At 39.5% G+C, this 22,656-nt stretch overlaps 1 long non-coding RNA gene across 3 annotated transcripts; it reads left to right on the top strand.

The window, feature by feature from the left end:
- Window positions 1-16,826: 16,826 nt before the first annotated feature.
- LOC140520832 (uncharacterized) lies at window positions 16,827-22,128 on the top strand. Of its 3 annotated transcripts, none has more exons than XR_011972665.1 (2): window positions 16,827-18,106; window positions 20,466-22,128. It is a non-coding gene; the product is annotated as an uncharacterized lncRNA (long non-coding RNA). The 3 variants fall into 3 exon arrangements; XR_011972667.1 differs by having other exon boundaries at window positions 19,508-22,128; XR_011972666.1 differs by having other exon boundaries at window positions 16,827-19,605.
- The last annotated feature ends 528 nt before the right edge of the window (window positions 22,129-22,656 follow it).

Genomic DNA, 22,656 nt, shown 5'->3' with positions numbered 1-22,656 from the left:
CTCCAGCTGCTGCTTCCAGACCAACCCTGCCCACCCCCTTCTCCCTCCCCCATCCCTGTCCCAGGAAGCAATCCCTGTGGAGATGCCACCTAGCAACTGCTGCTTCGTGTGAGGAAGAACCGTCTTTCTGCTCCCCTCCTTCCCTCTAGCAACCACAGCTCCGGAAGAACTACAAACAAAACAAGTCCTTGGAATTGTCACATGGTTCAACATCAGAAACAGATCCGATTTTTATCACTGGAAAAAAGACAACGTTAAAGAAGATGCATTGCCCCCTGCTTTTCTGTAGCATGCTAAGGACCATGGGACTTTCCCATCTGATTTGCGATTCAAACCCTGCATCGCTAGAAAGGGAACTCCTTGAGGGCAGATAATGTACCTACATTTTTTATTTGTTTCTTGGGTGCTTTGCATAAAGTAAGTGATTAACATATATCTTTCTATTGATTCTTTAATTCATTCACTGATTCATTAATGAAGGCTTCCAGGACCCCTCTAAGCTACAGTAGTGTCTTCCGGGAGCTGCTAGAGCGTTTATTGTCTTTCCCATTCATTTTTTGGCAAGTTGTTTTTCAGTCCTGTCTGGCTCTTCCTGACCCCATTTAGGGTTTTCTTGGCAGAAGTTGTTTACCATTTCCTTCTCCAGCTCATTTGACAGGTGAGGAAACAGAATCAAACAGGGTTAAGTGACTTGCCTAGGGTCACACAGCTAGAAAGTGTCTGAGGCTAGATTTGAACTAGGGAAGATGAGTCTTCTTGACTCCAGGTTCAGTTCTCAGTGCACTATGGCGTCACCTTCCCATTCACTTGCCCATTCATTTACCATTTCTCTTTTCTCATCTTATATTGTTTCTAATTTCTGTATGTGAGTCTTTCATCTACCCTACTAGAATGTAAGTGTCTTAAAGGCAAGGGCTGGGTCTTATTCATCTATGTCTCTTCCCTTGATGCCTAGCACAATGTCTTGTACTTAGCACTTAATATTTGCTGATAGATTGTTGATTGGCAGAAAGCTGAGGAGAAAAGAAAAAAGTTCACATTTTTGTCTCATTCCATGCCCTAGAGGGACCTGCCTGGACCCTCTGTCCCGCTATAATATATTAATGAAACTGGTAAATATATTTTGGATCAGTGAGAAGTGGTGGGGTATGTGTATCTATGCACGTGTGCATGTGTGGCTAAGTCCAGTGGGTTCAGTATCACTGGGAGGTAGTGATGGGTTGGGGTGGAGGAGGAGGCTGTTATGAAAAGGGCAGTGCAGATAAGCTCAAGGTCCCGGTGTTGCCATCCGTCCATGAATTACTGCAGTCCTGAGTGGGGGTGGGGAAACTGAGGGACTGAGATCCTGCTGGCTACTGCTGACGTCAAAAGGCTGCCTTCACTCCGAGAGGGAGGGGGTGGGGAGGAGGGCTGCCAAGTGACCTCCTACAGAGCCAATGCCCTATTCTTTTCCTCTCATCTAGAAGGGCGTGCTGTGTGTGTGTGTGTGTATGTGTGTGTGTGTGTGTGTGTGTGTGTGTGTGTGTGTGTGTGTGTGTGTGTGTGTGTGTGTATGAAAGAGAGACAGAGAAACAGAGAGAGGGGGGAGAGAGAGACAGAGACACAGAGAGACGGGGGGGGGGGAGAGAGAGAAAGAGAGAGAGAGAAAAGGAGAGAGAGAGACTGAGAAACCAAGAGAGCTTACATGGGAATGGGGGGATGAGGGGATTGTTATCTACCCTACTGGCAAGGGGAGGGGGAAACAAAAGACACAGATGTCAGCTTCTATGATGGGATTTCTTGATGAGGCAAAGCCCCCAAGAGAGGACACCATGCTGAGATACAGATTTCACAGAAAGCTTGCCTCTGATAAGCTTGGCATTCAGCGGCAGGAGGCCCCAGGAAGGTAGGAAAAGTTTGGAACTGGTGGAGAAAATGCAGATGGCGACAGGAGTGGGGAAATTTTTCTTCCAGTTCCAAGAGAGTAAGGAAAATTATCTATTTCACTGTGGCCTCTGTGGCCCCCAGCACAGCACTCTTCTGTATCCCCACATCCAACTCTCTTCCAAGTCCTGTCTATTCTATCTCTTGCACCCCTCCCCTCCCTTTCCACTGGCATTGCCCTTGTATAGGCTCATTGCCACTCACGTAATGTTCAGGAATGATTACGATATCCACTGCTCAGAGAACATCAGTGGCTCACCATTGCCCACTGAATAAAATACGAATTCCTTAGCTTGGCAGTCGAGGCCAGTCTACTCCAATCAAACCCCAGCCTACTTTTATAGCCTTCTATCATGTTAGTCCCCTTCATGCAATAGAGGTCAGTCAACAAGCATTTGTCAAGCCCTTACTATGGGCCAGGTACCCATGCTAAAGCTGGGGATTTAAATAAATATGAGCAAAAAAACAGGTGGTTTTTGCCCTCCAAGAGGTTACTCAACAAGGGAATTGAAAAGGAAGGGTAGGGGAGATGCTCACTAGGAGTAAGGTGGCCAATTCTGGAGATTGTTCTGGATCTGGCCCCAAAATCTTCTATTCTCTGTATCTCAACCCCTGTAGAACTCACAAATGTGGAGAGGGAGCTGGCCTAGCAGAGGGCTCTTTCAGAGTGAGAAGACCCCAGACAATAAGGGAAGTTCTAGGACAGGGGTGGGGGAACTTGTGGCCTCGAGGCCACATGTGGCCCTCTAAGTCCTCAAGTGCAGTGCTTTGAATGAATCCAAACTTCACAGAAGTTAATAAAAGAATTAATAAAAGAATTAGTTCTGTAAAACTTGGACTCAGTCAAAAGGCAGCACCCAAGGACCTAGAAGGCTACATGTGGCCTCGCGGCTGCAAGTTACCCATCCCTGTGATAAAAAGGCCGCTGAGTTATGGTGGTGAAGCCTGGAGCCACTATTATCAGTTCCTCACTTTCATCTTGTTCTCTCTCTTCTCCATGTCTTCATATAGACTATCATCCTTCAAACCCAGAAATGACTCTTGAGAGAAATTATTATTTCTCTCTTATATTAATAACCAATTATTATTGGGGAGATCCTGGATTTTTTTCCTTCCTATTTCCTCATTCTCTACTAGACCAAATCAACCCTTGAAGAATAGGGCTGATAATGAGATTAGGTTTAACATTCTCCTCAATCTTGTTCAGACCCTATCCAAGCCCAGGCTTGTGGAGATATTGGAAGGGGAGTAGATCCTTTGTCTATATCGCCCAGGGTTAGGAGTGGTCTGGGAGTAAGAGTGACATGTACCCTACTCCCTAATTAGAATAAGTCCACCTCTCATTATAATATTCATTCTTCTCATTAATTGTTAACCCATCAGAATTGATTGAAGTCTGTCAAGAACACTCATTCTTTCAAGGGCATACAAACATCAATAGGCCACCATGATCCATCTTTGGTTTATGAGAGAGGCCAAAGGACCATCCTTTTATTAGTTATTCACTAGTCAAAATTAATAAAATAATTAATTACTCAGAAATTATGTCTCTTGAATTTTTCACTGGTCACACTTTCTTTATCTTTGCCTCCTAACCATCCTCCAAGACCCAGCCTAGTTGCAGATGTCTATCAAGAAATCTTCACTTGGAAGTGATCCAACCATTCTGGAGAGCAATTTGGAATTACGTCCAAAGGCCTATAAAACTGTGCATACCCTTTGATCCAGAAATACCACTTCTAGATCTACACCCCAAAGAGATCATAAAAATGAGAAAAGGACCCAAATGTACAAAAATATTTGTAGCAGCTCTTTTGTGGTGGCAAATAATTGGAAATTGAAGGAATGCCCATCAGTTGGGGAATGGCTTAACAAGCTGTGGTATATGAATGTAATGGAATACTACTGTTCCATAAGAAATGAGGAGCAGGCAGACTTCAGAAAAACTGGAAAGACTTACATGAACTGATGCTGTGTGAAGTGAGCAGAACCAGGAGAACATTGTATACAGCAACAGTAACATTGTATGACAACCAACTTTGATAGACTTAGCTTTTCTCAGAAATGCAAGGATCTAAGACTACTCCAAAAGACTGATGGTGGAAAATGCTATCCATATCCAGAGAAAGAACCAAAGGAAAAAATCACAAGAAAGAAGAAAGAACAAAAAGAAAGAGAGAAAATTGTATGTTTCTTTCCGCATTCAGACTCCAAAGTTCTTTCAACTGTCTGTGCTATAGAATAGGTTACATTTATATGACATTTGATGGTTTACTTCAGAACAACAGGATTGCCTCATCACAACCTTGTGAGTCATGTAGCACAAATATTATCACCCCCGTATTACAGTGAAGAAATTTGGCCTTAATAGAGGTTCAGTGACTCATCTTAAGTCATAGAGGAGTAAGCATGGAATTTGGCTAGAAGGGATCAGACTGTCCAGCCTTCCCTTCATACATGAGGAAGTCAAAGCTCTGAGAATTTAAGCCACTATTTCAAGGTTACACAGGTAGTTAAATGAGCATTAAATTCAGCTCCCAAGATGCCAAATCCAGGACTCTTTCCTGAGCATTGGCCTGAAATGATCTCCTTATCACCTCTGCTTTTTGGATTTCTCTAAGATCCAGTCAGCTCAGATCTTGCCTGGCTCCTGCATGAGGAGGCCTTTCCTGGTCCCTCTACAGTTAGTGCCTTCCATTTGCAAAGTATCTATCTTATATGTACAGTTATTTGAATGTCTTCCCCAATGAGAATGTAAACTCCTTGAGAGTAGGGACCTTTCCTTTGCCTTTCTTTGTATCCCCAGGATTTAGCACAGTGGCTGGCACACTGGAAGTACTTAAGATATGTTTATGGACTGACTAACTGACTGAGATAACGTGCTAAAATTTGTAGTGCATTTTAAAATGCATTGTATCTTTTGAGCATCATATCAACTGTACAAAGTACTATCACCATTTTACAGATGAGAAAACTGAGACTCAAAGTGGATAATTGAATAGCCTTTGTAGACATAGAGAGGAAGCATGTACTATTAGAAAGCTAGCCTGACTTTATGGGGTGCCCCATCCCCTTAATCATGCCCCCCCTTCCCAGTTCCCTTTTATGTGTCTTCCCCCATTAGAAGGTAAGTGTCTTGAAGGCAGGGGCTATCTTTTTTGCTTTTGTTGTTAGCACTTAATTCAGTGCCTAATTCATCGTAAACATTTAATAAATGTTCTTTCCTTCCTTTCTTCTTTCCTTCCTTCTTTCTGTCTTCTTTTCTTTCTTTCTCTCTTTGTTTCTTCCTTCCTTTCTTTCTTTCTCTCTTTTTCTACCTGTTTATCAGTCTATTGGCAGCTAGGTGGCACAGTGGATAGAGTGTTGGCCTGGAGTCAGGAAGATCTCCTCTTCTTGAGTTCAAATCTGGCCTCAGACATTTACTAGCTGTGTGACCTTGGGCAAATTATTTAACTCTGTTTGCCTCAGTTTCCTCATCTATAACATGAGCTGGAGAAGGTAATGGAAAACTATTCTAGTAATTTTGCCAAGAAACCCCAAAGGGGGTCATGAAGAGTTGAACATGATTGAAACGTTCAGCTGAACAGCAAATCATCTAACTCTGGAATCAGAAAGACCTGAGTTCAAGACATTCCTCTAACACATACTCACTTTGTGACTCTGGGCGCATCATTTGATTTCTCAGTGCTTCTGCCTTTTTCCTCATTGTGTGTTATCATTGTCCAGTTCAGTAAGAGCGGCTGTTCTATGTTGGTGTCGTTTTTCCCTCAAAGAGGACTATTTCTTTTAGAGACAGTTGAGGTAAAGTTAAGAAGCTCCATCCCTACCTCTACTGTATTAACTAAGTGACTAATTTTTTTGGTTACCTCCAAGGTTTCCTAAATGAACTCATGTTATTTGTCAATAGGGATAATTTTACTGCTTGTTTGTCATTGATTATTCTCTTAATTTCTTTTTCTTTTCTCACCATTTCAAATAATGAAAGTTCTTGGTTTTATATAAATACTTTTATTCATATTTTAAAAGGCACTTTCATTCCCTATCTTTTAACATAAATGAGTACTGTATTTTATCAAAGGCTTTTTTTACATCTAATTATATAAGGATATATATTTATATAAGTATATATATTTATATAAGTATATATTTATATAAGTACATATTTTCATATTAGTAATATGATTTATTATGCTAAATGTTGAACTAGTCTTGCATTTAATGATGAATACTTTTTGGATATATTATTCTCATCTCTTTCCTATGATTTTATTTAATTTACTTCATCAATGCTAATTAATGACATGGGCTGATAGTTCTTTTTTTTCTGCTTTATTCCTTCCCTAATTTCAAAATCTGGGACATATTTGTCTCATAGAAATAATTTGAGAGAGTGCCTTTTTTTCTATTTTTGAAAATATTTTATTCAGTATAGATATAATTTCTTCTTAAAGTATTTGTTGACTAATTCATTGTTTCTTAAGTAGTGGTTAGAGTGCTAGAGTTAGAGTCTGAAAGACCTGAGTTCGAATCTTTCCTCAGACATTTATTAGTCATATGACTCTGGGCAAGTCACTTAACCTCTCTGAATCAGTTTTCTCAACTGTAAAGTGTGGATAATAATAGCAGAAACCTTGTAGGATTATTGTGATAATCAAATGATGCAGTACACATAAAGTGCTTTGCAAACTTTAAAGTGGTATGTAAATATTATTATTATTATTATCATGTCCCACAATTTGTTTAGCCATTCTCCAATCAGTAGGCATCTACTTGGTTTTCAATTCTTTGTTACTATAAAAAATGCTGCTATAAATATTCTGATTCATATAGAACCTTCCTATTTTTGACATCCTGGTTGTGAGATCTCTCAGTCAACGGACATGGACATTTTAAGTCACTTTTTTTTAGTGTAATTCCAAATTGCTTTCCAGAACAGTAGGACTAATCCACAACTCCACCAACAATGTATTAGTTTATCTGTCTTTCCACAATCCCTCTAACCTTGTTTAGTCCCATCTTTTGTCATCTTTGCCAATTGCACATCAATCTCACTGATCCCAGCTTTCTTAATGAAACACTATCCCATTTTTTTAATGCTAATATCTTTTCTAGCAATGCAGCACAGCTATAAATAATGAAGTGTTACCAAGCTCTGAGCCATTCAAATTTCATGTCAGTCAGAGAGCAATAGAGAGATATGTGATGGGAATAAATAGACTGCATCATATCATCAAGGACAATTTGTGTGTGAGAGGTGGCATTAAAGATTTCATTGAAGAGATGAATGAGCTGAAAAATAGATCATGTAGTGAGAACAAGGGATAATAGATAGACACCCTGTGTTCTAGGCCAGCTCCCACGTAATATAAATATCATAGCATTTTAAAGTTGAAAATAACCTCAGCAATAATCTAGTCCAATCCATATCAACAAATGAACCTCCTCTATAAGATACTTTAGTAGGCATCCAACTTTTATTGGAAGACCTCTGGTGGGGCACATAAGTGCCTACTATGCGCCAGGCACATAAGTGCCTACTATGTGCCAGGCACAAAGATACCTATCCACAAATGTACAAAGCATCAATGACAAGTAAAAAGTAAACTCTACTTTACAAGGAATTCTACTTTTGGATTACTGTCATGGTTAGGAAGTTTTTCCTGACATCAAGCTTAAATTTGTCTTTTAACAACTTTAATTAATTTATGGCATCTACTATGTGCCATGTGCTTTGTAAATATTTTTTCATTTAATCTTCACAACAACTCTGGGAAATAAGTGATATTTTTATGCTCATTTTCCAAATGAGGAAACTAAGGCAGACAGAGGTTAAGGGACTTGCTCAGAGTCATATAGCTTGTAAGTGTCTGAGGGTGGATTTGAACTCAGGTATTCCTAATTCTAGGCCCAGCTCTTTGTTCAGCACCAGGCTGCATCTATGAGGTTTGTTTATTTCCTGGGATGATGTCTGAGGGCACTGGGCTAGAAGCATTGCTATTCTCTCTCTCTCTCTCTCTCTATATATATATATATACATTTTTAAAATTTATTTTAAACTTAAATACAAAACAAGAAAAGAAAAAAAATTGCCATGTGCACAGCAGAACATACAAGAGGATTCAGTGTAAAACAATACATTTTCATTTCAAGAAAACCTATATCTCAAATACTACACATAGTTTTCAAAGCTGTCCACTTTTCTTTGCTTCCTTTTAGGTTTTCTTTTATTCTCTACTGTACACTTTTTACTTTACTTTTCCTCCCCCCAAAGAAGGCTTCAATTAAGCATGTGTATGTGCACATAAAAAGTACATACATATAAAAAGCATATATATATATACACATGTATGTATATATACACATATATCTACAAACTCATATACATACACACTCATATACATATACATATATATATATATACTCATACACATATATGTAAAACCATACCACATTTATTTCCATTTGTCACCTGTTTCTCTGAAGGTGGATAGCATCTTCCTTCATAAGTCCAAGTCTTTCCATGTTTTTCTAAAATAAATAGCTCATCATTTTCTACAGCATAACAATATTCCAACCTGGTCATATCCTACCTGAGAGATTGTCTTTGAACGTTTTTTTCCCAATTTTCTGCATTCCTTCTATTCTTAGCTTCATATGTTTTATTTATACAAGAAAAATTTAATTTAAAATAATCAGAATTTTCCATTTTATACTTCAACAATGCCCTCACCTTCTAATATAGTTTATGGTCTGGTACTGATGAATTTGCTTCCTTTACATCTTTTTTGGCCCTAATTTCTTTGAAGTTCCTGACTTTTTGTTCTTTCGTACAAACTTTGTTATGATTTTTTCTTGCATTGCTATTCTCAAGGAAGGCTCTTGGGTTCAGGATCTTGGGCCATCTCCATCAGGATCTAAGGAAAGATGGAAGTCAAGGTGGTAATGGTTTGATTTGCCTGGCATCTATTTCCTTCTGTCCCTCGGGAGTTTTGTTGCCTCAGTGAGGTTATCTTGCTTACCCCGTGGGTGGTATTTGGGGATGGTTGACCCCTTCTCCACAGGAGCTGATTTCCTAGATCAAAGGTGTCAAACTCAAATAGAAACAGAGGCTATTAAACCATACATAAGGATCCTTGTGGGCCACATATTGACTTAGAAAACCACACATGTTCATGTCTCTGTTTTTTTATTAACATGCTAACATATTAAAATCAGATAGAAATTACATTTTAATTCGGTTCAGTCCATGGGTCACATGTTTGACCCCTCTGCCTTAGGTGATGGCTTTGAAGGCTGGGCCAAAAGCAAGACAGATGGTCTGTGGAGTTTGGCCATTTCCAAGGCTCCCATAGCCATCTGACTATTTGTTAAAATTGGTCAGTAGTTGTTGCTGGTGGTGATAAGGAAGGTGGATCCCCTTTTCCACATTGATTTTTTTCTCTCAATGATAGCTATGGGAACTGAGCTAAAAGCAAATCTAGTTTTGTTGTTGGGTTGTTTGTTTGCTTGGGTTGTTTTGGATGGGCGATGGGGACATTGCTATGCCAAAGAATTAAGGAATTTTTAACTTAAAAAAAACCAACACAATAAAACCATGATCATAGATGTCAAAACATCACATGGCATAAACTCAAGGACCTTTGCCATTCTAGTTACTTTTCCTTGAAATTATCCACCTTATCAACACCCTTTCTTCTTCAAGGGTGGTGATTAGATCAGAACATAGAATCCAAAGGCCTAGAGAAAGGCCCTAACATTTTGGGTGGATCCCTCTATGGAAGATTTACCCATAAAGGACAAGAAGAAGTGAGCATAAGAAGACCTGGATGGGTTGTAAGAGAGTAGAGGAACTATCAACATTAGTAAGATTGAAGATCTTTCTTCTCTGTTCTTCTCCACACCCATCTATTCTGTTTTTGTAAATGGTAGAATCTTCCAGAGCCATATCTTAGTCATGGTTTCCAAACCATCAAGTCTCAGTTATACCTGTGAAATCTAAATTTACCTTTTGTTGTCGTTGATGCTTTGTGCATTTGTGGATAGACTTCTTTGGGTTTGACACATAGTAGGCACTTAATAAATGTTTATTGATTGATTGGTTTTTCACTGTATTTTTTTCAAGTTAAAAATTCCCTAATTTTTTTAGTCCTCAACCCACTACCACAATTTAGAGAGGCAAGGTCTTTTCTTAGACCTTGTCTTCTGTGAATTACTGAGCATATTTACTGCTAATCTTCTCTGGACCATAATAGGAGTCTTGCCAATGGGAACCTCAGCCTTAGAGACTGTGCAGCAGCCCACATGGAATCATCTGCAGATGCTGCTTCCGGAAAGGAGTGATACAATAGAAAGAGTAGTTTCTCCATTCAGAGCATGTGCAGGGACACAGTTGGTTTAGCCATCCTCCAATCAAAGGTCACTTGCTTTGTTTCCAATTCTTTAGTACCACAAAAGTGCTGAATTTATTAATTTTGTGGCATATCTGAGAGCTTTCTGGTCTATCTCCTTGAAGTAGATGCAGACACTGGATCTTTGGGACTACCTCTTAATCATTTTTTCTGTAATTCTACATTGTTTTCCAAAATGTTTAGACTAGTGCGTAGCTTCTCCAATTATCTATTAATGTGCCTGTCTTTCCATAGCCCTTGCAACACTGATTATTCCCATAATCAGAATCCTATCTTTTGTCAGCCTTGCCAATTTTCTGAGTGTGCGGAAAAAACTCAGAATTGTTTTTCAGTTTCATTTCTCTTATTACTATTGATTTGGAGGAATCTTTCATATGGTTGTTAATAGTTTGCAATAATTCTTCCTGTTCATATCTTTGACTTTATTTAAACTGGGAAATGACTCTTGTTCTTCTAAGTTAGTACTAATTCCCCAGATATTTTATACATAAGACCTTTGCCAGAAATATCTAACATAATGATGTTTTCCCACTGAATAGTTTCTCTTCTTACTGAAGCCTTTCAGTTTTGTATAATCAAAACTGTTTTTCCCTTCATATGTCCAATTTTTTTATAAAGAATTTTGCCCCTAGCCATGGTTGTGAAAGTTAGCTCCATCCATTTTCCATCAAAAATTTTTATGTGACTTCTAAAATAAAAATTGCATTTCTACTTGGAATTTATTATGGCATATGGTACAAATGTTGATCTAAAACTATTTTTAGCCAAGCTGCTTTCCTATTTTTCCAGCAGTTCTTTTTCTATAGGAAATTCTTCCCCTCGACCCCAAGTAATTTAGATCCTTGGGTTTATCAAACACTGAGTGATTGAGTTCAATTGGTTTTGTGTCTTTTTTAATTTGTGTCTATTCCACTGATGGATTTTTCTTTCTTTCTTTTTTTTATCTGTACCAAATAATGATGATGATTACTATTTGTTGTACTCTGAGGTCTGAGTAAAGCTTGTCAATGGAGAGTTGGGCAGAAGCTGGTGGAAATCTTAGGAAAATATGCCAAGAATTTTTTTCATAGATTCTTAGAGCTGGAAAGAACCTCAGAAAATCAAATCCTGCTTGAAGAAGGATCCCCCTCTATGATATCACCCCATTCAGCCTCTGCTCGAAGACCTCAGGTGACAGGACACTATCGACCTCACAAATCCCTTTCTTTGGCACATAGGGGAACAGAATTTAGTTTGGAGGTATCTGAGAGTGCCTTGCTGAGAAGAAAGAGAATTCCTGGTTGGTTTTTGATGACTGGGGCTGCCCCCAAGATAATTGGCTGACTGGGATTCTGGTGAAGGAACTACATACATGGCCTTTTCTTTGCTCTACAAAAAAGAATAATAGCCTACTCTGAGCTTCTCTTTGTTTTTTTTTTTTTTCAAAAGACTAAACCATCAGGCAGAAGAACCTATTACTGGTGGTGAAAAGCTGCCTTGGGGCAGAGGTACATGGTTGGTATATGTGTTATTGAAAGGAAAGATCCTAAGGATGGATTTTTCTGGCCCAAATGATGACAACATCCACAACATTGACAGAGTTCCTGTAGAAGCACAAGATACTCTGAAATTTGGTACTGGAACTCTAGAAAGAAAACTCTGGTAGAGATAAAGATATGAGTTGCATGCCTATATGTGATCATTAAAATCATTGGAGGGGATGAAATCACCAAAGAAAAAAGTTTAGAAAAAGAAGAGAAGAGAGCCCAGGATCAAACCTTATTGAATCAGGAATAGAGATGAGGATGAGAAGTCGGTTAAAAAGACAGAGAAGACCCATAGAAATCATCAGCATTTCTTTTTTTTCTTCTTTTTTTTTTATCATAGTACACCCCTTTTTATTCCCTTCTAGTGATAAAATACTTGTGTTATAAATATCATCATCATATAGGAATACAAATAGTTTAACTTTATTAAATCTGTTATGTTTCCTCTTGTTTCTTTTTTACCTTTTAATGTCTCTTGAGTCTTGCATTTGAAGATCAGTTTTTTTATTCAGGTCTGGTCTTTTCATCAGGAATTCTTGAAAGTCTTCTATTTCATTAAATATTCATTTTCCCCCCTAAATACTCAATTTTGCTGAGTAGGTGAGTTGTGGTTATTTATTTATTTAATTAATCCCAATTCCTTTGCTTTCTGGATAATCATATTCCAAGTCTTTCAGTTCTTTAACGTAGCAGCTGCTAAATCCTCTGCAAATCTTATTGTGGCTCCATGATATTTGAATCATTTCTTTCTAACTGCTTGTAGTATTTTCCCCTTGACCTCAGAGCTCTGGAATTTGACTATGATATTTCGGGAAGTTTTCATTTTAGAATCCTTTTAGATTGGTCAGTTGGTTGATTCTTTCCATTGCTATTTGGTCCTCTAGTTCTAAGATACCAGGATGGATTTCCTCAGTAATTTCTTCAAAAATGACATCCAGGCCCTTTTTGGATCATGGTTTTCAGGTAGTTCAAAAATTCTTAAATTATCTCTCCTTAATCTATTTTTCAGGTCAGTTGTTTTTCCAATGAGAAATTTTACATTTTTTTCTTTTTTTTATTCTTTTGATTTTATTTTGTTGTTTCTTGATGTCTCATGGAATCATTAGCTTCCACTTGCCCAATTCTAATTTTTTTTTTACATTTTCATTTAAAGTTTTGACTTCCAAATTCTATCCCTCCCTTCCTCCCTCCCTGAGATGGTAAGCAATGAGATATAAGTTATACATGTGCAATTATATATAGCATTTCCATATTGGTCATTTTGTACAAGAAGATTCAAATAAAGTCACAGAATCCAGATCAAGAGAGGAATTAATTTTATTTTTTAAATTTCATTTTCTAATTAAATTTATTTATTTTCCATTTTTAACATTCACTTCCACAAAATTTTGAATTTTAAATTTTCTTCCCATCTATCCCCTCCCTCCACCTCAGGACAGTATATATTCTGATTACCCCTTCCTCCAATCTGCCCTCCTTTCTATCACCACTTTCCCTTCTCTTATTCCCTTCCCCTAGTCGTGAGGGCTTATTGAAAATTATGTCAAAATTTGGTTGCCTGGAGAAGTTCATCAATATTGTACATCAATTTCATGATGGCATGTTTGCCCGGGTTCTGGATAATGGACAATGCTCTCATGCCTTCCCAGTCACCAATGGAGTAAAACAGGGCTGTGTGCATGCTCCCATGCTTTTTTAGCATGATGTTTTCAGTCATGTTATCAAATGCTTTCAATGAGGATGAACATGGCATCAAGAACAACTACCATGCTGATGGTAAGTTCTTCAATTTGAAAAGGCTACAAGCCAAGACCAAAGTGGAGGGAGTGTTGATGCATGATTTTCTGTTTGCAGATGATTGTGCACTCAATGCAGCCTCTGAAGCTGAGATGCAACAAAGTATGAATCAATTCTCTGCTGCCTGTGGTAATTTTGGCCTAATAATTAACACCAAGAAAACACAGGTGCTCCATCAGTCACCACTACACCATCCATACATGGAACCATCAGTTACAACAAATGGAGAAGTTTTGAATGCTGTGGATAAGTTCACTTACCTTGATAGTGTACTTTCCAGAGATATACACATTGACAACGAGGTTGATGCACACATTGCCAGAGCTAGTTCAGCATTTGGGAGGCTTCAAAGAAAAGTTTGGGAGATAAGAGGTATTAGACTGACTACCAAACTGAAGGTCTACAGAACTATTGTGCTGACCTCATTGTTATATGCTTATGAAACATGGACAGTCTACCAGCACCATGCCAAGAAACTGAATCATTTCCATTTGAACTGTCTTAGGAAGATTCTGAGGATCACCTGGCAGGATAAGGTACCAGACACCAAAGTCCTTCCTCGAGCTGAACTACCAAGTACTCAAACTATGCTTCAGAGAGCTTCAGCTCCAATGAGCTGGCCACCTTGTTCGAATACAAAATGTATGCTTGCCAAAAAGACTATTTTATGGAGATGTTGCATGGGGCAGGTGATCACATGGTGGTCACAAAAAGCAATACAAGGACACTCTCAAGGTCTCTCTCAAGAACTTTGGATTTGACTGTGCAACATGAGAGACACTGGCACAGAACCACTCGGCATGGTGTGCCCACATCAAAAAGGGTGCTGTGCTCTTTGAACAAAGCAAAATTGAGACAGCACAAAGTAAACATAGGATGCGCAAATTTGGGATATCCACCCCTAATATTCACATGGACCATCTGTGCCCAACCTGTGGGAGAGCATTCTGAGCTCATATTGGTCTGATCAGCCACAGTCAGACACATTGAAATTTCACTTTACAATGCTGATGTCATTTTGGTCCTCTTTGAAGATGAAGGACAACAACCAATTAACCAACCAACCAACCAACCATATATCATATTTCCTAGTTGCATGTAAAAACAAATTTTAATATTCATTTTTAAAGCTTTGAGTTCCACATTCTCTCCCATCCCCCCTCCTCACCCACCCTCTTGAAAAGGCAAGTAATTCAATATAGGTTATACATGTGTAGTCACACAAAACAGTTGCATAACAGTCATGGTGTGAAAGACTAACTATATTTCCCTCTATCCTTTCCCTCCCTCCATTTATTCTATTCTCTCCTTTGACCTGTCTCTCCACACAAGTGTTTGTTTCTGATTACCCCTTCCCTCCTCTCTTATCCCCTTCCCTGCTTTTCTGTAGAGTAAGATAAACTTCCATACTCAATTGAGTGTATATGTTATTCCCTCCTGAAGCGAAATCCGATGAAAGCAATTCTACCTATTTATTCTCTTTCACCTTCCCTCTCTTCCCCTCCATTGTAAAAGCTCTTTCTTGCCTCTTTTATGTGAGATGATTTACTACATTCCACCTCTCCCATTCTCTTTCTCCTAGTACATTCCTCTCAACCCTTAATTTTATTTTTTAGATATCATCTCTTCATATCCACCTCACCCTATGCCCTCTGTCTCTCTGTCTCTGTCTGCCTGTCTGTCTCTCTCTATATATACAAACACACACACACACACATATACATACAGCACATATATATGTGTGCATATATGTATGTGTATATACACAAATATACACAAATAAATATTATATATACATATATACACATATACATACATACACACACACACACACACACACACACACACACATATATATATATATATGTATATATATATATATACTCCTTCCAACTACTCTAATATGTGAGAAAGGTCTCATGAGTTATAAATATAATCTTTCCATGTAGGAATATAAACAGTTCAACTTTAATAAGTTCCTTATGGTTTCTCTTTCCTATTTACCTTTCCTGCTACTCTTGATTATTATATTTGAAAGTCAAATTTTCTATTCAGCTCTGGTTTTTTCAACAGGATTGCTTGGAAGTCCTCTATTTCATTGAAATTCCATTTTTTCCCTTGAAGTATTAAACTCAGTTTTGTTGGGCAGGTGATTCTTGATTTTAATTCTACCTTCTTTGACCTCTGGAATCATTGGCATTTCTGTTTATTACTTACAAAGCCCAACAGCAAGAGATAGGAGGAGAATTCCATTTAAAGTTACTGCAGACATTATAAAATATTTGGGCGTCTACTTGCCAAAACAAACCCTAGGAACTATGTGAACACAATTACAAAACACTTTTCACATAAATAAAGTCAGATCTAAATAACTGGAAAAACATCAGTTGCTCATGGGTAGGCCAAGCAATATAAGAAAAATGACAATTTTAACTAAATTAATTTACTTATTCAGTGCCATACTAATCAAACTACCAGAAAATTATCTTATAGAGCTAGAAAAAAATAATAACAAAATTCATCTGGAAGAACAAAAGGTCCAAAATATGAAGAGAATTAATGAAAAGAAATGTTAGGGAAGGTGGCCTAGCCATACTAGATCTTAAATTGTATTATAAAGCAGTAATCATCAAAACTACTTGATACTGGCTAAGAAATAGAGTGGTGGATCAGTAGAATAGGTTAGGTACATAAAAAAACAGAGAAGGAACAATCATTGAGATGAGATAACTTTGAAAGTTCAGTGTCACAGATGCCAGAAAGCAGAGAGGATCAAGGTGGGGGAGGTGGTCCATAGCATCCAGTGTCATTGAGCGACCAAAGAAGATAAGGAGGGTTTAAAAGGCTATTGCTGGATTTGGTAGCATTTCAGTGACTTTGAAAAGTATTCTTTTAGTAGGATGGTCAGAATGGAAGCCCGATTGCAGGAGGCTGACATGGTGAGTATGTGGTGAGCAAAAAAAATTCTTTCTGAGAGACAAAGTTTGTGGGTAAATTATAATCAGTTATATCAACCACAGCTAGCAAATGGTTAACAAAAAGGGCTCATTGTTCTCTCAAACATCAAAGAGGAATTATGGACACTTCTTGGTATTTATATGCCCTTGGAAGAGTGATGTTCCAGCAGGCAGCAATCAACTCTGATTGGTTAACAATTAATGAAAGAATGAATATTATAATGAGAGGTGGACCTGTTCCAATGAGGAGCTGGGGGCTGAGACTTTGATCAGGAAATTTACTTGCAAATCACCCCCAGCATAGCACAATCTAAGCAAAGAATTTATCCCCACCCAAACCTGAGTAGAATACAATGGGCTTCCCCACTGGGATGGGGTCTGAGCAAGATTGAGGAGAAAGTTAATCCAATCAGCAATGTTTTTCCATCACTGGGTTGGCCTAGAGAGAATGAGGTTTCAGGGAGGGATAAATCCTGTGACTTCTCAAAATTAACCATTATTTAATAATCATTTCTCTCAAGTAGGTGGTCAGGAAGTAGACACAGCAAGTTATTCACTTAACCTTTTTGAAAGGGCCTCAATTTCCTTATCTACCCAATGCAGGGCTTGAACTAGATGACCTTATATCTTTTCCAGTTCGGCATCTATATGATTCTCCTTCCCTTTATACTTATTCTGGAGCTTCATTTCCCAACACTGAGACTAGTGGGCAATTCTGTTTTCCACCTCCTATGCTAGCACACTGACACATGGGTCAAGGTTGAATAGTCCTGCGTAGGAAGAAGGGATGAGGGCAAGTCCTCAGGGAGAAGCCAGCATTAGAATGTCGTCAAAGGTGAGCACTTTAAAATGCCTCTGCTGGTACTCAAGGCTTGTTGTGAGAGAAAAGGATTGGGGATTTGGGAATGGGTGCTGGGTTCCTGGATCCTGTACAGGTTCAGCACTGAGGTCTGTCTAGGATTGCTGTAGCTCAATAGCATTAGACTTGTGATTCGGCCTTGCAGACAAACCAGCTTAAAATGTAACTGGGAGATTTTTTTTAAATACAGCACAACATAGATAATGTTACTTTGTGGTTTTCTAAATCAATATGTAGCTAGCACCAATCATTTTTGAGTTTGACACCAGTGCTCTAGATGACCCCCAAATTTTTTTCCAGCTTTAAATCTCTAAGTTCCTGATCTTATGATCCTCCCCCAAAGCAGTGGCTGGTAGCCGCAGGGAACCTAGCCTCAATTCACAGGGTTTCCAGAGCAACAGTAATCAAAGTCCCCTTAGTGTCCCCTGGGACTGCCAGCCTAGCTAGCAAGAACTACTGCTGAATGAATGAGATCAGAAAAGAGAGAGAAAGAAAGAAGAAGGCAAAGGAAAAGTCAATAGATAGGAAGAATCAAGAGGAGGCACGGTCAGATGGACTCTGAGGAAAATGAATGACCTTGGATAAGATACCTGTTTGCATCCAGACTATTCCACTGTGACCAAGGACGCTGAACAGGTAGGGAAGCCCAAGCAAGCTTCTTTCTCTAACACCTTGTGTTTCATCAGGCTTATTCTTCAGGTTGCCAAGACTGTGAGAGTAGAGCTGGCAGGTTTATGTTTTTGGTCCCCAAGCTTTAAACAGTGGGGACAAAACACTAGGCCTGGTCTCTACAGCCATTAAACACAACTCCCTGCCCTTTGTCCCACTCTTCTCTGGCCATTGGAGGGCAACATGGGTTGGGAATGGGGAGGAGAAGTATCTGAGACTGAGGTTGGAACTGTAACCAGAACATGGTTGGAGGGTTTCCAGTGACTTGGGAATGGTCATTCAGAGGACAGTGCCAGTGCATTTCTCATTGTATGGCTAGGAAATTTGGCCACTTCCTAGTTGTGCTATTGTATAAGGGACTAATAATAATAATAATGATAGTAACAATAGTTAACATTTATTAAGCACCTACTATGTGTCAGGTACTGTGCTAAGTGCTTTGCCATTATATCTCATTTGATCCTCACAACATCCCTGTGAGAGAGGTGCTATTATTATCCCCATGCTACAGAGCAGGAAACTGAGGTAAACTTGCCCAGGGTCATACAGCTAGTAAGTATCTGAAGCTGGATTTGAATTCAGGTCATCCTGACTCCAGGTCCAGAGCTAGCCACTTTGATAATCCTGCCATCCTCCCCATGGTCCTTTTCCAGTGTCTTTGGGCAGGTTAGTTTCTCAGCCTATAATGTATCCCCATTCTCCCTTGCTCCCCATTCTTTAGTCTTTGCTTGATAAAAGGGAACCAGGGCACCCATTTGGGGATGGTAGATGGGAGGATGGGTATATGTTTTTTACTACTTCAATGAAAATCTGTATAGATGCTTGGAGATGTAGCAGATAGAGTGCTGGATTTGGAGTCAAAAAGACCTAAGTTCAAATCCTACCTCAGACATGAGCTGTGTGACTCTGGGCAGGTCCCTTGACCTCCTTGAACCTATTTCCTCATCTGTAAATTGAGGATAATAATAATACCTACTTCCTAGGGTTATTGTGAGGATCAAATGACATATTTCTAAAGTGCTCCACATAAACAAATGCTAGCTATCATGATTTTTCGTGTTTATTACACAGCAAAGAGGGTAGCTATCAGTGTGGTGTAGTTGAAAGAGGCTGGATTTACAGTGAGAAGACTTGGATTTGAACCCCTGACTGATGTTTTCCTGACTATCTAACACAGTGGGCCCCTTTAGGGTGTTGTATAGAAGCGCTGGGTAAACCTTGAGATGCTATGAAAATGAATCATGATTGCCCCTTACACATATTAGCTACAACACTGGTATGGGCTGACATTTTGGTCAAGGGTGACATTCTAGCTCTATCCTTTCAGAAGAATCCAGGCCACAGTTCTTTTCCTATGCTATCTCCCAGGCCATAAGCAGACTTGACTACCATCGGAATAGCTCTTTGCCTGTGCCAAGAAGACCGGCTCTGGATTTAGGAAATGCTTCTAACCAGGCATTCTCAGGGTGTGTATGGAATGACAGAATCACAAAGTTGAAAGGAAACTGGGAGATTAGCGAGCTGTCTAGCCACTAGCCTGAAGCTTTTCAGAAGGTCTAAGGGGATCCAGATCCAGCATGCCTACTGGCACCACATTTTACTGAAAGAGCTCCTGACTGGGAATCAGGGGACTTGTGGCCTAGCTTTGATTTTGCCACAAGAGGCCTTAAGAAAACTTTGGGAAAATCAACTTGTCTGCCAAGAGAGGGTACTGGACTAGATAATGGTTGACCTTCATAGAGGACTTTTGGGATTACTGAGTGATTTATATCTATTTATTTCTATAATTGATTTATATCTATTATTTTTATTATGTCTATTATTTCATTTGATTCTTACAACAGCCCCATCAGGTACATAGTGTTGGCATCATCCATATTTTTACAGATAACAAAACGGAGCCCACTGAGACTAAGTGACTTGCCCAAAACTCATATAGTTAATAAAGTAGGAGAGCCACAACTGAAATCCAGAGCTTCTAATTCCAAATTCAATATTCCATCCACTGCACTACAGCTACCTCCTCTGAGGTCCTTTCCAGCTTTAATATTTCAGGAGTATAAAAGTCTAGGCCATTGTTCACTTGTTGAAAAGCAAAAGGCTCTTAGAGGAAAGATGGATGGAGTGGGATGGGGGCAGAGGGCATTAGCACCATAACATTTCTTGAAATAGAAACTTGGGGAAGAAAAGTCTCCAGTCCATAGAGGCAATGAGGGAAAGTTCAGGAGTCCATGACCACAACGGTATTCTAAGTATGACCAGTCAAAGGAGAGGGAGGGAAAGTCCTAGAAAATGTGTCTTTTCCATCGGTATTTTCTCTTCCCAGGTACCAGGCTTCACTGTCCTTGATGCACCTGGAGTCCTACCTCTCTACCAGGGAGGGCACAGTTATCATGAATCTCACTGGTGAGCCAGAGGCCAGAGGATGGGAGCTCCCTGCAGTGGCTGCAATGGTCATCTTTTGCCTAGTATGTCTGCTCTACCTGCTGGCTTTCCTCTATACTCTCTGTTGTCAGCACTGTGGCCCTACTGGACCTTCTGGCAGCCAACTCTGTGAGGAAAATGAAGAGGCCACCTTCCATCCTTCATCCCCTCTTTGTAATGCCTCGAGCTGTCAGCCTGATATTGTTGGCTTAGGAAATGCTTCCAACCAGGCATTCTAAGGGTGTGCATAGAATGATAGAACCACAAAGCTGGAGATCATCTAGTTCAACTCGTACCTGATGCATGAATCCTCTACCCAACTTCCCTGCTATGATCATCTGTTAGCCTCCTTAAGGCTCTTCTGTCTATAGCCATAGAATTCCACATGAAGGTCCCAGCTTACCTGATGTGTGTGTGTGTGTGTGTGTGTGTGTGTGTGTGTGTGTTGGAGGCTACCACTGATTATTAGAAAAGGAAATGTTCCAAAATTATAGAGAAGGAAGATAAGGGAGAGAGAGGGGACTGTCCTTGGGGCAATTACTTGCAGGTGCTCATCCTAGATTAAGAAATCAACTGACCTTGACAGAGTTGGGGATTGTGAGGGAGGGAGAGAACAGAACCATGGTTTCTGTGCTTCTTTTCCCTTGAGAGAAGAATCAAGGACATGGACTCCAAAGGTTACTAAAAACAAAAAAACCCTAAGAGAAAATTCCATGGCAATCATATGGATGGGTAGAGAACTCTATCTCTTTTGCCACTTTGATTTGGTCAATAGACAGCTGGGCTGTACCTACCAACCTGAAAAGTACCCTTACATCTTCTGGCTCTAAGCCACTGATGTATACATTTCCGAAGTGTAAAAAAATAGCTTGAAATTGAGTCCAGCTTGAAATTAGAGAGTAAGAGACATTGCCAGGAGTGGTTATAGCCAAGGAAAACTGCTAAAGCTGTATCTTTAGGAATATGGGTCATATTCAGGACAAAAGCAGGGCTCCGTCCTACCTTGACCATAGCCTAGAATCAGAAAGGGCTGTGGCAATAGCATTGTGACCTGTTGTTAATAGCCTCTGTTCTCCAATCCTCTCCTTAGCCGCTGTACAGTTAAAGGCCTGAAAACATCTCACAATCACACATGATGACTGATTCACAGGCCTCAAAGCAGCCTGACAGTCCAAGGGTTGCAGGTTCTACTTGGGCTCTCTGTGAGAAGCCAAGGCTTCCCCCTGTCCCTTGTCTCTTAGCTCATGAGAATAGACCTATCACACCACCCTGCTACAAACCAGTGGAAGTATATTTGGAAGGGGGATGTAAGGACACAGAACTGCTAAATTGCATCTAGACCTTATTACAGTGGAAAATCACTGCTGTAGCAGACGAGCATGTTTTACAAATTTCATCTAAATATAGCTGTTTCTAGTTCTGGTTTTATGTGTAAATGACAAATTAAGGATAAGAATTATGCTTTGCCTTTTTTCAAAAAAGTGAGGTATAACATGGCTATATCCTTTTTCTGTAACCATATCCAAATGCGGTAAAATATTGGAATGAAATGCAATTTATCAAAATTTGTTGTTTGTTGTTGTTCAGATGTGCACGACTTTTTATGACCCCATGTATACAGGGTTTTCTTGGAAAAGAGACTAGAGTGGTTTGCCATTTACTTCTCTAGTGGATTAAGGCAAACAGAAGTCAAGTGACTAGCCCACGGTCACACAGCTAATAAGTACCTGAGCCCACATTTGAACTGGGGTCTTCCTGACTCCAGGTCTTGTGCTCTATTCAGTGAACCACCTACCTGCCTCCTATGTCAAACCCATATTGATGCATTAATTGGGTCATGGTTAAATAGTGGTATGTGGGGAGATGATTCTGGGAAGATGGCAGAGTAGGTCAGAAAACTTTAGGTTTTCCAAATTTCCTCCCTCCCAAACCCAAAAACACTGCCTCAGAGTGAAGTCTGAACAGCAGAGGTAAACAGAAGTCAGGGTTAAGCAGCTGTCCTAAGACAGCTTGGAAGGATCCAGGAAGGACTTGGCCTCCATGAGTAGAGGTTTGACCTGAGTGAAGTGCAAACACCTCTGGGTCAGCTCCAT

This window comes from Notamacropus eugenii, chromosome 1 (genome assembly GCF_028372415.1).
Source record: "Notamacropus eugenii isolate mMacEug1 chromosome 1, mMacEug1.pri_v2, whole genome shotgun sequence".
NCBI classification, from domain to species: domain Eukaryota; kingdom Metazoa; phylum Chordata; class Mammalia; order Diprotodontia; family Macropodidae; genus Notamacropus; species Notamacropus eugenii.
The sequence above is the reverse complement of the archived record's forward strand: the minus strand, read 5'-3'. Positions and strand labels throughout refer to the sequence as shown.